Raw genomic sequence first — 13186 nt, forward strand, 5'->3', positions numbered from 1 at the left:
CTCCCTGTGCCATAGGTACATGCCCCTGCTACTCCTTCACTGGTTAAACCTTGTGGGGACTGTCACAGACACTGTTTACATCTGATTCCACACTTAGTCTGTCTCTATTGCCTGGGATTGGGGCACAACCCCAAGGCCTGAGTCAAGCGCAAGTCGATGAACCCAAAGGCAATTCGTAAACGGGCAATGAAGCTTCTGGCATTGTAGTAGAAGAGTGCTCTGCACTGTTCTTTGTCATGTTAATGTGTGAGATCTCTGGGGCGTTCCTAGAGCTGTTACCGCAGCCGCTCATCTTTGCGCTCCAAGACTTTGTAAAAGTCAGGTAAGTCGAAGAAGCACAAAAAAGGACTGCAGGGCATTTTTCAGCTTCCCTTTCCCAACCTCGTACTTCTAGATCCCACTTCTGTATTCCACTGCAGAGCAGGCATCAGGTCCTGCTCCATGCTACCCTGAGTTCCCCAGGGCCGGTACAGCGCTTGCTTAACTTAAAGTTTTATCACGTCATGCATATGATCTTTGTGCCATCAGCTCCCTCTGGAGCGCCTTTGGGCCCCAGGGAGACGAGAAGTCATTGGGTTTGCCCTCAACACCAGCCAAGCCCTTTGCCATTATGATGTGCATGGTGTTGGAGGTCCTTGCCTGATTTCGAGCTAAAGACCAATGTCTTGACAAAGATGCTACAAGCTGAGGCAGGCTCACGTAAGCCTTTGCTGTCCTTTAATGAAGCCCTCACCTATGTGCCATTGAGGGCTGGACGAAACTTTGCATCTGAAAGAAATAGGTTAGTGTTAGATTCTTTACCTTCGAATATCCCCAGGCGTCAGACTGGATCCAGAAAGTTTTCGTCAGCAGTACTCCTGCGCGTCGGTAGGCGTTGTCTGCGGCTCCGCGTCTGTCGTGATCGCCGGAATGACGTTGTCTGAGTACTTAGACACCGCCCTCGCACGCTGACGTCAGTTCTTCTTTTTTCCGCACCAGCAAGCGCAGATCCGGGAAGAGCTAGTACCCTACTCACTATTTTACTAACTTTTTGGCCTATTTTGGCTATCTTTTTCGAGTTGATTCGACTCCTGGTACCAGTAGGGATGCCTGGATTCAAACCATGCGACGCCTGTCACCGCCTGATGTCGGTGACCGACCCCCACCGCCGGTGTCTCTACTGCCTAGGGGCCGACCACGACGACAAGTCATGCCCCGACTGCCGGGCTTTGACGTCGAAGGCTAGGTGGGAGCGGTCCCGCAAGCTACTAGAGATCCGGCAGCCGGCTCCGCGCCGCTCGAGGTCCCGGTCAAGGAGTAAGTTGAGGGGTCACCGTTCGTCGGGCTCCAAGTCCTTGCATTCAGGTAAGTCGAGGCACTCTAAAAAGAAGTCGAAGATGCAACATTGCTCTTCTGACTCCCCTAGCCGGTCGCGCGGCTCGTCTGAGGGTTCGAGTGGCACCACCCACGCGGCTCCGCTGGAGACGCAGGCATCGCGTCCGGTCCCATACCCATCGGTCCCTGGACTGCATGCGAAGCCGGAGGAGGTACGTGATTTCCTCGTGGTCATGAGGACTCACTTCCCTCCGTCGAGGCCTGCCGGCGCGCCTTCAGGCCCCGCAGACACGACAAGGGGCCCTAGCGAGCCGGCGGCTTCGGCCCTGGCGCCGTCGTCGACTTCGATCCCGACGTTGCAGGGCCCCGGGGGATCCTGGCCTGAATCACGGTCGATGCCAGTTGACCTCACAACTCCTCCCCTGGCGCCGACCGCGATGGTGTCATTCCCGGCACCGTCCTTGGCCGACGCCGTTTCAGTTCGGGTCCGTCGTCGGATCGGCACTGCTTGGCACAGTCTCCGGTTTCGGTGGGTGAGCAATTCATCTATGACCCGGCTCCGTCATTCCTGCACGGACACGGAGGAAGGGGAGGACTGGGAGGGGTCTGAGGACCCTCTGGCACACCATTGCCAGTTGAGTCACGACTGGGCAGACAAGCTGGGGGTGCCAGTGGCCTTGACACTTCGCCTGACTCAGGCTTCATTTCTCCTTCCTCTGTGGCCACGGAGGAGGGTGTTGCGCAGAGCAGCATGGCCTTATCTCTTGAGCTCCCTGCTGCGGCTGTGAGGACGAATCTCCTCACCGAGGTACTTCAACAGGCAGTAAGCTCTTCAGAGCCTCTGCTGCCGTTCAATGAGGCCCTCACAGACGTTCTGATGGGTACCTGGTCCAAGCCCTCCACAGTGCCCCCTGTAGATCGGAACGTGGCCCGACGCCACCGACCGGCTCCTGGCGACCCCTGCTTTCTGTCCGTAAAGCCCACCTCAGAGAGCCTGGTGATTCTGGCCTCTACGTCCCAGACCGCATTCCTGACTGCCCCTCCAGATCGGTAATACAAAAGGTTTGACCAGTTTGGGAAGAAACTGTTCTCACTTATTCTAGAGTTGCGGTATCAACACAGCTTGCCTTTTGGGCCGTTACACCCACTCTTTGTGGGACACGGTTGCGGACTTGCTGCCCCAGTGTCCGGAGGAGGCCCAGGCACGGCTCGCCCAAGCTCTTGCTGAGGGGCGGGATGCAGCACGTTATTCCATCAGATGTGGACTTGATACCACTGACTCGCTGGGCAGAGCGATTTACACGACGGTGGCGATCCGTCGCCACGCCTGGCTGAGGTCCGCCAATTTTTCGGGGGATGTCCAGTCCATGCCCTTCGATGGCCGTCGTCTTTTCGGCGACAAAGTAGACAGTACGCTTGAGCCTTTCCTGGGCCAGAAGTTGGACGTGGTTGCTACTCCCACTACTTTCTGGTTCCCAAGTAGGGCAAAGGGGGCCTGCGCCCTATTTGGACCTCCGGAGCGTCAACGGCTTCCTCCGCAAAGAGAAGTTCAAGATGCTGACTTTAGCTTAGGTCCTGGCTGCCCTCGACCCTGTAGCCTGGATGGTAGAGTTGGACTTGCAGGACGCATATTTTCACATCCCCGTCCTGCCGGCCCACCGGCGCTACCTGCGGTTCACGGTAGGCCACGAGCACTTTCAGTTTACCGTGCTCCCCTTCTGCCTCACCAGTGCCCCTCGGATGTTCACGAAAGTGATAACGGTAGTCGCAGCTCATCTGCGCAGATCAGGGGTTCCAGTCTTCCCCTATCTCGACGACTGGTTGTTGAAGGCGGGCTCGCCCCAGACAGCCGTCTCCCACCTCCAGACTACGACCGATCTCCTGCACTCGCTGGGGTTCTCCATCAACGTACCAAAGTCACACCTGTGCCCCTCTCAGAATCTCCTCATCATCGGAGCGGTTCTGGACTCAGTTTCGGGTTTATCCTCCCGAACAGCGGGTTCAGGATATTCAGGCTCTGGTTCCAATCTTTCAGCCTTTATCCCGAGTTTCGGTCAGGCTGACGCTGCGGCATCCTGTTATTACATCACGTCAGGTGGCGGAAGCGGGCTCTGCAGTGGGACCTGAAGTTCCAGTGGGCACAGCATCAGGGCAACTTGTCCGACCACGTCCTGATCTCGGAGGGCACTGCAAGACAGGTGCAGTGGTGGCTCACGGACCGCGATTGGGTCAGTGGCAGATCCCTCTCCCTACCCCAACCGGAGCACACAGTGGTGATGAATGCGTTCCTCCTGGGATGGGGGGGGCCACATGGGAGAGGCAGAGTCCCGGCTCCATATCAACCTTCTGGAGCTCCGGGTGATCCGACTTGCACTGAAGGCATTCCTTCCCTCTGTACGAGGAAGTGTAGTGCAAGTGTTCACCGACAACAACACTGCCATGTGGTCCTGCAACAAACAGGGTGGGGTGGGGTCGTGGACCCTTTGTCAGGAGGCTCTGCGCCTCTTGAAATGGCTTTAACACCAGGGCTTCACCCAGGTGGTTCAACGCCTGGCAGGTTCCCTGAACGCCAGGTCGGACGAACTCCGCCGCCGGTGCAGGATGGATCACGAATGGCGTCTGAACTTGGACGTGGTGCAAGGTTTCTTTCAGCAGTGGGCAGTGTGAGAAATTGGCCTGATATATGATGCTCACTAATTCTAGTGATCACCTTGTATCAGTCCAAACAACCCTTATGGTGATTGGTTGTAAGTCAACCTTATAGACCAGCTATCCTAATGGTAGCTTGGACAAAGCAGTCTTAGGCTAAACTCTTTTGGCATGTGAAGCCAGCTGTTTTACCACATATAACCCCTTGAATACCAAATGAAAGGACACCACACAGGTAGTTATGAAAATAAACAAGATATTTATTAACTAACATACACCTCTGAACTCTTTGAGATCAGAGGGCTAAGCACATGACAAACTCTTAGGAAAAATACGTGAAGTTGCACGAGTTACAATGGTGCCCTAGGGGCACGACAAACCATATACTAAGTAAGTGGAATGTGAAAGTCGACAAAAGGAATGGAGCTGTCCAGAGGCTGTAGGATCGTTGGGACCACGCTATACTAACTCTAGGTAGGTAATAGGAGGCCCACGGAACGCGTGTGCAGAATGTGAACTCACACGCGAGATGCGTAACAGTGTCTATGGACAGTACAGTTCAAGAAAAAGGGGAGTACGGACAATCCTGACTAGGTAGAACTAAAACGACTGTGGAACTGGACACTAGGAGAGTCAAGCTACCCTTGAGCACCGAAATGCTCGTTTTACCTCACCCACGGGCTGTGGGTGCTTAGGTGCCAAGTCGTGTCGGGTTCCGGCATTGAAGTCTATGGAGCCTGGAAGAAAAGATGCTGCAGGCGGTCAGGAGGAAGATGTCCGGTTTGATCCAAGGGTGGATCAGTGAAGAGAAGAACCTGAAAGCAGAGGGGACAATGTTCAAAGTCACTAGCCAGTGACTGGAGTGGAACCAGGAGTGGAACCAGATGTCGTCACGATCAGGTGAAGGTGGACGCTTGTCTCTGCAGCCACGTGGACCAGGTGGTGTCTTCGACGACCAGGATGGAGGCACGAGCTGTCCCACGCAGGCTCTCACTGTCGGCGGTGTCGGATTCGGAGTCAACAGGCCTTGGCAAAGGCAACCCACGTGGTGAGTGGAAACAGCGTCTGGAGTGGACCAGGAGGGTCCGGGGTGCTCCTCTTTTGGAAGGGAGCAAGGGCCAGTCTGGAGCAACCAGACCAGCAGTGAAGATTTCGCAGTTCGTCGTCTAGGAGGCCACTAGCCAGCCGGCAAGTGACCAGACAACGCGTCGAGCCGCAAACAGGCAGAAGGGCCCCACGCAGATCTCGTGGATGCTGGAGGGCTGGTCTTCTGTGCAGGAGCTGCTCGGGGTCGGGGCTTCTCAGTCCCCAAAGCACTTGGACGAGGATGCCTCTGAAGTTGTGCTGGAGCGAAGTGCTGCTTCTTTCAAGATGGCCGGTCCCACGTGTCTCGTCGCACCACGGATCTCAGCTGTGCTGCAGATGTAGGTAGAGGTCGGAGAGGTCTGAGAATCCGGGTCTCGTCGGGCTCTGAAGTCTGGATCCTTGCAGGAAGACGACAAAGGGAAGCCGCTGGACGCTGATGGTGCCTGCTTGTGCAGGGTGGACACTCCTTGCCCACAAGGGAGGTTTCTTCAATCTTCTGTGGAGCAGAACGTCGAAGTCCAGAGTTTCTTCTTGTAAAGTTGTTCAGGATAATCTAATCTGGAATGGGACCAGCTCTTACCTTTATCCGGCTAAAGGGGGCTGTACTACGACTAGGTCCCTCCTCTGGGCCGGGCAAGTACACAGCAGATCTTGCAGTTTCACCTGCCGATTCTTCGCTTATTTGTGAAGACGGTTCCCCGGTGCTTCTTTGGGACCCATGGAGCTGGGAGGACACCCAATTGAGCCTTGGCATCAGTTGGGCCCTTTCGACCTGCACCTGGGTCCGGACCAACTTTGCTACCAAATCTGTTTCCGGCACCACACTTTAGGCCAGAGCACAATCCATTGAGGCCGAGGCAGGATGACGATAACCAACTCATAGTGCTATCTGATTCAGAGACTGCGCTGCATCAAACCATCCAAGGCTGTGCTCTACGCAGCTTCTTCCTCCCAATTCTGGCAATCCTTCTGATACTTATACTGTCCCACTACCACATGGGAGTTTTCTTCATGACACTTTTGGCTATGAATCTGACAATGGGTGTTACAATGCAGGAGAAAAGATTGCTCAATCATACCAGGATGACAGTTGGTATGATTATCTTCAATAAGCTAGTGGCCTAGACATGTCTCCAGATACTGTCTTCTTTTCTCCTCCAGACCCTTCTACTGAAAAGAGTGCATCCTTTGAAATGGTGATGAGGAGGGCTGTAGAAATCTTTGGCCCCCAGCTTTCCACTCAGAGAGGTAAGGACCAACTTCCTAACTGAAGTCTTTCAACCTGTCCACTCCTCCCATTTAATAAGGCGCGTTCCAAAACACTTTTAGGAACCTGAGCCAAGCCCTGTACTGGGCCCCAGATCAACCAACAGGTTGCCTAATGCCATCACCCTTCTCCCAGGGATCCAGACTGTCATTTAGCACCCTACTTCTAATGCCTTCCCTACAGCTCCTCCTGATAGAGTGTCAACACAGATTGACACACATTTTAGAATCAGAATGTTCTTGTCCACCAGCTTTGCTTTGCGCTCGGTGAACATCACATGTATTCTGTGTTGCTACACCCATGCCTTATAGAATTCAGTGAGCCAGATCCTTCCGGTTGTCCCTGAGGAATCAGACACATCTTTCAGAAGCCATGCAGGATTGCTGTGATGCGGCAAAGTTTAATATTCGCTGTGGCCTTGATACAAATGACTCCTGAGGCAGAGCCAGTGTGGCCCTTCTCAGGTACACATAAATGCAGTCCACTGGGCTTGCTACTGATGTCCATTCCGCGCTCGTGGATATGCCCCTGACCGTTCCCGACTTTTCGAGGACAAGACTAACTCTGAGCTGGAGCGATTTAAAGACAATAGGGCTATTTAAAGACAATAGGGCTACACATTCCCTAGGCTCGTCACAGCACAATTTTGGGCACCTTCTCATTTTCACCCTTCACATGGTTTCGATAAGGGCTTCCAGTAAAGTCGGCCACCACCTCAAGCACCACAGACTATGCAGCCCTTTTGTAGCCACTGCAGAGTTTCCCACAGGTCACATGGCTACCAGGGGCAGCCTTCTGCCCTGTCACTGCCTCTCTGGCTGCCGCAGCTGCTAAGCCTCTCTACTGTGTTAGTAATGTAATGGCCCATTTATACCGCGCTACAATTGCTCCAAGGAGCATCTCGGCGCCAATATATGGTCAACCTGATGTTAAAGTTGCCTTACTGCTTGCAGAGACCCGGACCGGAGTCACACTAGTGCTCTGGCGGTTATATCTGGAAGATTGTAAATCCAAGTTTTTAATTGTTTGCGGAATTCTGATTCCTTGTCCAGTGCTCTTAGGTGTGGGGGGAGGGCATTCCATGCTTTTGCACCTAGCACCGCCAGGGATTTACCCCCACGGGTTTTAAGTCTAAACCCTGGAAAGGTCAGTAGGTTGGCATTTGAGGACCGTAGTGCTCGAGTTGGACAGTATCTTACATATTTTTTTCTTAGGTATAGAGGGCCTAGATCGTGGACAGCTCGAAAGGTAATTATCAGCACCTTGTACAGGACCCTTTTTGTTATGGGCAGCCAGTGTAGTACATTAAGGGCTTTAGTTGCAGAGGATTTTCTATGCCATTTTAAAACCAGCCTTGCTGCCGCGTGCTGTACCATCTGGAGTTTATGGGTGACCGCTTTATTGGTACCAGCATACAAGCTGTTACAATAGTCAATGCGTGATGTAACTAATGCAACCGTGACTGTTTTCCTTGCTTCGAGGGGCAGCAAGTCAAAGAACTTCCTGAGCCCTTTTATCACCCCAAAACAAGTGCCTGCCACTTTTGACGCCTGATGTTTGAAGGATAAATCGGCGTCGAAATGTACCCCAAGGTTACGGGCCGAGGAGGTGATATGGGGTGGTATTTCTGCCTTCTCGGGCCACCATAGTCTGGGGCGGAATTCATTTTTTGGGCCTATCGGCATGATCTCGGTTTTGCCTATGTTGCATTTTAGATGGTTTCTCCGCATCCAATCAAAGGTGGCCGTTAGGCAACATTTGAGTTTTTCCTCCCAGACCTGGTTATCTTCATTACCAGGATCAGTTGTGTATCGTCGGCATATGCTATTACCTCCATGCCAAAGGACAATATCAACTTTATCAGGGGTGCGGTGTAGACATTGAATAATGTCGGACTCAAACTCGAACCTTGAGGTACTCCTGTCGACAGTGGTTTCTCACTGGACCGGAATTCCCCCAAGGTCACCACTTGTCTCCTGTCACTGAGAAAGTTCTTTATCCACTCCAGGGCAGTGCCTTTAATGCCAGATGTTGTTAGCCGGTCTATTAAGATAACATGTGAGACCGTGTCGAAGGCCGCCGACAGATCTAATAATATCAGGACGGCCTTCTTACCTTGATCTAGGGCTGAGCGGATAGTTTCAGTAGTGAACAGGAGAGCTGATTCGGTGGAATGTTGAGTCCTGAAACCAGCTTGGTTGGGGTGCCATGCTTCACTATCTTCCAAAAAGCATGTGAGCTGTTTATTTACTATCGTCTCCGTGATTTTACACAGTGCCGGGAGTAGTGAGATGGGACGTAAATTTGATAGTGTAGTGGGGTCAGGAAGCTGTTTTTTTGTAGAGGTTTCACTGCTGCCAGTTTCCACTCTAAGGGGACGTTGGCCGTGGACAGTGAGTTATTGACGATGTAATTTATGTCTGGGTTGACAATATCTGCAATGAGATGCAGGAGTCCTATAGGGCATGGGTCAAATGGTGATCCCGATTTGGTTGCCAGGATGGCACGTTTTGTCTCCTCAAGACTGATTGTACGAAAGGCTGTAAACTGGGTGGGCTCCTGCCTTGTGTTATCGTCCTCATACCTTGGATCAGTAATAGGGACCTCAAAATCTTTCGTCAGACCCTGAACCTTTTCTTCAAAGAAGCCTGCGATAGTCACAAAGCATTTGTGAAGGCGGGATGTCCTGCATTAGACATTTAGGTTTATTAAAATCGTTCACAATTTTAAAAATCGCTTTGTTTGCTATTGGCTGTTACTATTGCTGACGTGAAGTACTTCTTTTTTGCCTGTTTGATTAGTGCGTGATACGCTCTCTTAATCTTTTTGTATTTACCACGTTCTATGCTGTGCTAATTTTTCCGCCAGCTGCGTTCAGCTCATCGTAGCTCCCCCTGTTTGTTTTTAAGCTCTCGGTCAAACCAAGGGTCGGATCTTTTCTTTTTCCCGGGTCTAGATTTGGGTCTTCCCTGTCCGGTCATACTTTTTAGTTCAATCATCCAAGCCCTAAAAGTGTTTAGGTTTGGAGATCCTGCTAGCTTAGATCTGCATTCTCTAGCTATTGTAATTAATTCTGGATGGTTCATAGTAGCTTTCCAGTCATCTTGTCTGGCCTGGTTGCGTTCAATTGCATGCTTATTTTTAGCATTAGTCTCCAGTGTAAGCGTAAAAGGTATTAGTACGTGATCCGTCCATGTTTGGGGTTTCAGGTGGTCTGTTGTTAATTTATCTAAGTTAGTAGCAATGCAGTCTATCGTGTGTCCAGCCTCATGGGTGGCTTGGGTATCACAAATTGTGAGACCCAGTACATCCATGGTTTCCCTAAAGGAGGCAGTGGATGCTTCCGTTGTGGACTCTAGGTAGATGTTCATATCCCCCAACATCGTAAAATTGGAGTATCTAAGTATCAATGGACTTAGCACCTCTCCAATACTCCCCAGAAAACCTGTACATGATCCAGGAGGGCGATTAATCAGTGCCCCTGCAAAAGAGAAGTTGTCGTGAATTTTAAGACAGAAACCCATCCCTTCCGCATCCTTTAATTCATGGAGTTCTGTCACTGAACAACCGAATGTATCTCTATGTATAATGGCCACTTCCCCCCCCCCCCCCCCCCCCCCCCCCCATTGATCATTACCTCTGTCAACCCTTTGAATGCCATACCCTGGAGGTAGGGGGTGTACCAGATCAGGAGTACACCAAGGTTTAAGCCAAGTCTCTGTAATAAAGAGACAGTCTAAGTTGTCGTCGATTAAAAGATCCTGTATATGCTGGGCATGTTTTGGCAAAGATCTAGCATTGATTAAGCCAGCCTTTAGGGTGTAGTTAGATGTGATAAGGGCGGAGACCTGAGACCACGTGAAAGTGCAGTGGCAGTTATGGCAACTCACCGGGCCTGTCCAGTCCGAGGGATCTAATTTATGCAGGTCACATCCGCAGTCTGGTTTTAGGGCTAGTAGTTCCTGCCTACTATAACTCCCTTTAGTGGTCCCAGCAGGGTTCTGAGCCCTATGCCCGGCCCGTGCGCGGACGGGCGCAGACTGGCTGGACTCTGGCTTGACTCCGGCGCGAGTCCGGCGCGTCCGCTGTCTATTTTTATACCGGTGACTCTCGCCCCCAAGGGAGGATAGCCCTACCCAAGATGGCCGCCGCAATAGTTCCGCCCGTGCCACCAGGTCGAACAGCCCTGAACTCGGCTGGACCCTCTGGGGGAGGCAGCGCTACGCAGGGTGAGTGCAAACCAGTGTTCAGATGGCGAGTGTGATTAAAATAATGTCTCTACCCAAAATCGGCAAAGACACCAAAGCGTCGCGCTAAATCCGCACACGTCTGACGCACAGCCATCCTGTAAGCGGCAATATTCAGCACTCTGCCAGGGTGTCAGACAATCACCTCGGAAAAGTGGGTGTTACTGATCACCTCTCAAGGTTTTACATTTCCATTCTTGGGAACCTCGCCGTCCTTGCCAATATCCTTAGTAGAGTTGAAAGAGCACCATCTGTCCCTTTTATGACAGGAAGTGTGTGCTCCTTTGGCCAAAGGAGCCATAGAGAGGGTGCCAATGCCAGATAAAAGTTGTGCTTGTTATTCCTGCTACTTTTTGGTGCCAAAAACGATTAAGGACTCTGCTCTGTTCCTAACTTTCTCCTTGTCAATGCCTTCCTGCAGAGAGACAAATTCAAGACATTCACATTGGCCAAGATCTGGTCTGCCCTCCTCTCTGAAGACTGGATTGTAGCACTAGACCTGAGTGAGTGGCGACCCAGCAGTCGCCACTCAAGTCTAGACTACAGTGGACCTCCTAACATCATTGGGGTTCACTATAAACATGACAAAGTCACACCTGACTCCTCAAATTCCCCATTTCATCTGAGCCATTCTGGACGTGGTGCAGTTTTGCTCCTATTCCCTGTAGAGGCGAGTCCAGGACATTAGGGCTATGATCCAGATGCTTAAGTCTGTGTCCTGGATTTCACTGAGGATGACTTTAAGGCTGCTGGGACTGATGGCCTCCTGCATTCTCGCCAGGTGGTATTTGAGGGCTCTGCAGGATCTGAAGTCCCAATGGCAAAAGCACCAGGGACCTCTGTGACCAAACCCAGATTTCAGAGGAGACTACAAAGGATCTGCAGAGACAGATCTCTCTAGCTACCCCACTAAGCTGACAATGGTGACTGGTGCAGTGCTTCTGGGTTTGGGCGACAATCTGCAAGAGGTAGACATCAGAGGCCTCTGGTCTTTGGTGGAGGATCGACTCCACATCAATATGTTGGAGTTGAGCCATATGTTTAGCATTGAAAGCCTTTCTTCCATCCATCAAAACAAGCTGGTTCATGTGTTAACAGACAACAGCGCTGCCTTGTGGTACTGCATCATACAAAACAGGGTGGGGGTTGAGGACCCTGTGCCTGGAGGCCCTGCACCCCCCGGAGGTGGCACAGGGTCTGCTCCACGAATGGGGAAGGTCCTTGGATTGATCTTTCCCACACCAATAAGAACACGCAATGTTAGCATTTATGCATGTTGGAGTTTCCAAAGTGGCTCTCGCTTGAAGACTCTTTCAGCTTGGAGTAGAACTTGAGTCGCGTTCCTGTCGATGTCACTCCTTCCCCGAGTTTTGAAGAAGATCAGGAACAACCTGGCCCAAGTCAACCTTGTAGATCTCGATTAGGCATGGCGATAACTTTGTCCTGGGTATGAACATCTGTCCTTTGATCAGACTGCCCTTTCGGAAGGATTCTGTCGGAGCAGCAGGGCAGGATCCTGCACCTGAACACCCTCCATCTCCGTGCTTGGACATTGAGCGGCGACAGTTAAACACTTTTGACATCCATCCGGAGTTCCGGGATATTCTTCTTGCAGCCAGATCTCCCTCTACCAAATCTGTAAACGCCTGCAGTTAGAGCACGTTTGTGATCCGGTGTGCAAACAGGCAGGTCAACCCATTTCATACCAAACTGCCTGAGGTTTTGTTGTTCGTGTTACCCCTAGTTCATCAAGACTTTGCTTTGGGCACTGTTAAACTGCACCTGTCCCTATTTCGGTGTTTGTTTTCTGGACCAGCCTTCTTTGATTAAATCACCGATCATGATGAGTTTCCTTAAAGGCTCCAACATTTGTATCCCCCTTCACCCTTCTTTATAGCTCTGTGGGATTTAAATGTAGTTTACTACTTTATCCTGTGTTCTCCATTCGAACATATTCCTAGCAGTTATCTTGGTTGCTCACTCTTAAAGCAGTCTTCTTGGTTGCTATGAAATGAGACCGAAAGTTGAGCGAGCTACAGACCCTCTCCGTAAACCCTCTATACTAATTCCCACCAAGATGAGCTGGTTCTTCAGTCTTTTGCATCCTGTCTGCCAAAGGTTGTAACTCTTTTATGTAGGACATGCCATCACTCTTCCGTTGCTTTTTGCCCCACCTTTACCCTTTAAGCTGAATCCATAGGGTTCTCCACTTTTACATCAGTCGTTCCACACAATACCGAGCTCTTTATTGGTTTGACAAACTAACGAAAGGAAAAGCAGTGAAGAAGAGCCCTTTCTTGCTGGCTCATACTCTGAATCAATATCTGCTAAGCTTTAGCGAAGAAATAGCCTCCTGAAGGCTTGAGGGTTTGTTCCAACAAAGCTAAGGCAACTCCTGTTATATTGGCTTGTGCAGTGCCTGTCCTGTATATGTCAAGCGGTTAGGTGGGCGTCTCTTCATATGTTTACAAAGCACTACTGTCTGGCAAACCAGGTTCCTGCTGGGCTTTTTGGTTTGTGCTAGTTCACGGACCCACATCCTCCGAGGTACAGTTAATGCATCTGCGATTAGAAATCTCTATCAGAAGGGAAAGTTACTTACCTTTGGTAAGCCCTTTTCTGG

At 51.2% G+C, this 13186-nt stretch overlaps 1 protein-coding gene across 11 annotated transcripts in view; it reads left to right on the forward strand.

The window, feature by feature from the left end:
* Window positions 1-13186, forward strand: part of FRYL (FRY like transcription coactivator) — a 2483143-nt gene that overhangs the window by 2334821 nt on the left and 135136 nt on the right. The gene's annotated exons all lie outside the window — the stretch shown is intronic.

The sequence above is a fragment of the Lissotriton vulgaris genome, chromosome 3_1, assembly GCF_964263255.1.
Source record: "Lissotriton vulgaris chromosome 3_1, aLisVul1.2, whole genome shotgun sequence".
Lineage (NCBI taxonomy): Eukaryota > Metazoa > Chordata > Amphibia > Caudata > Salamandridae > Lissotriton > Lissotriton vulgaris.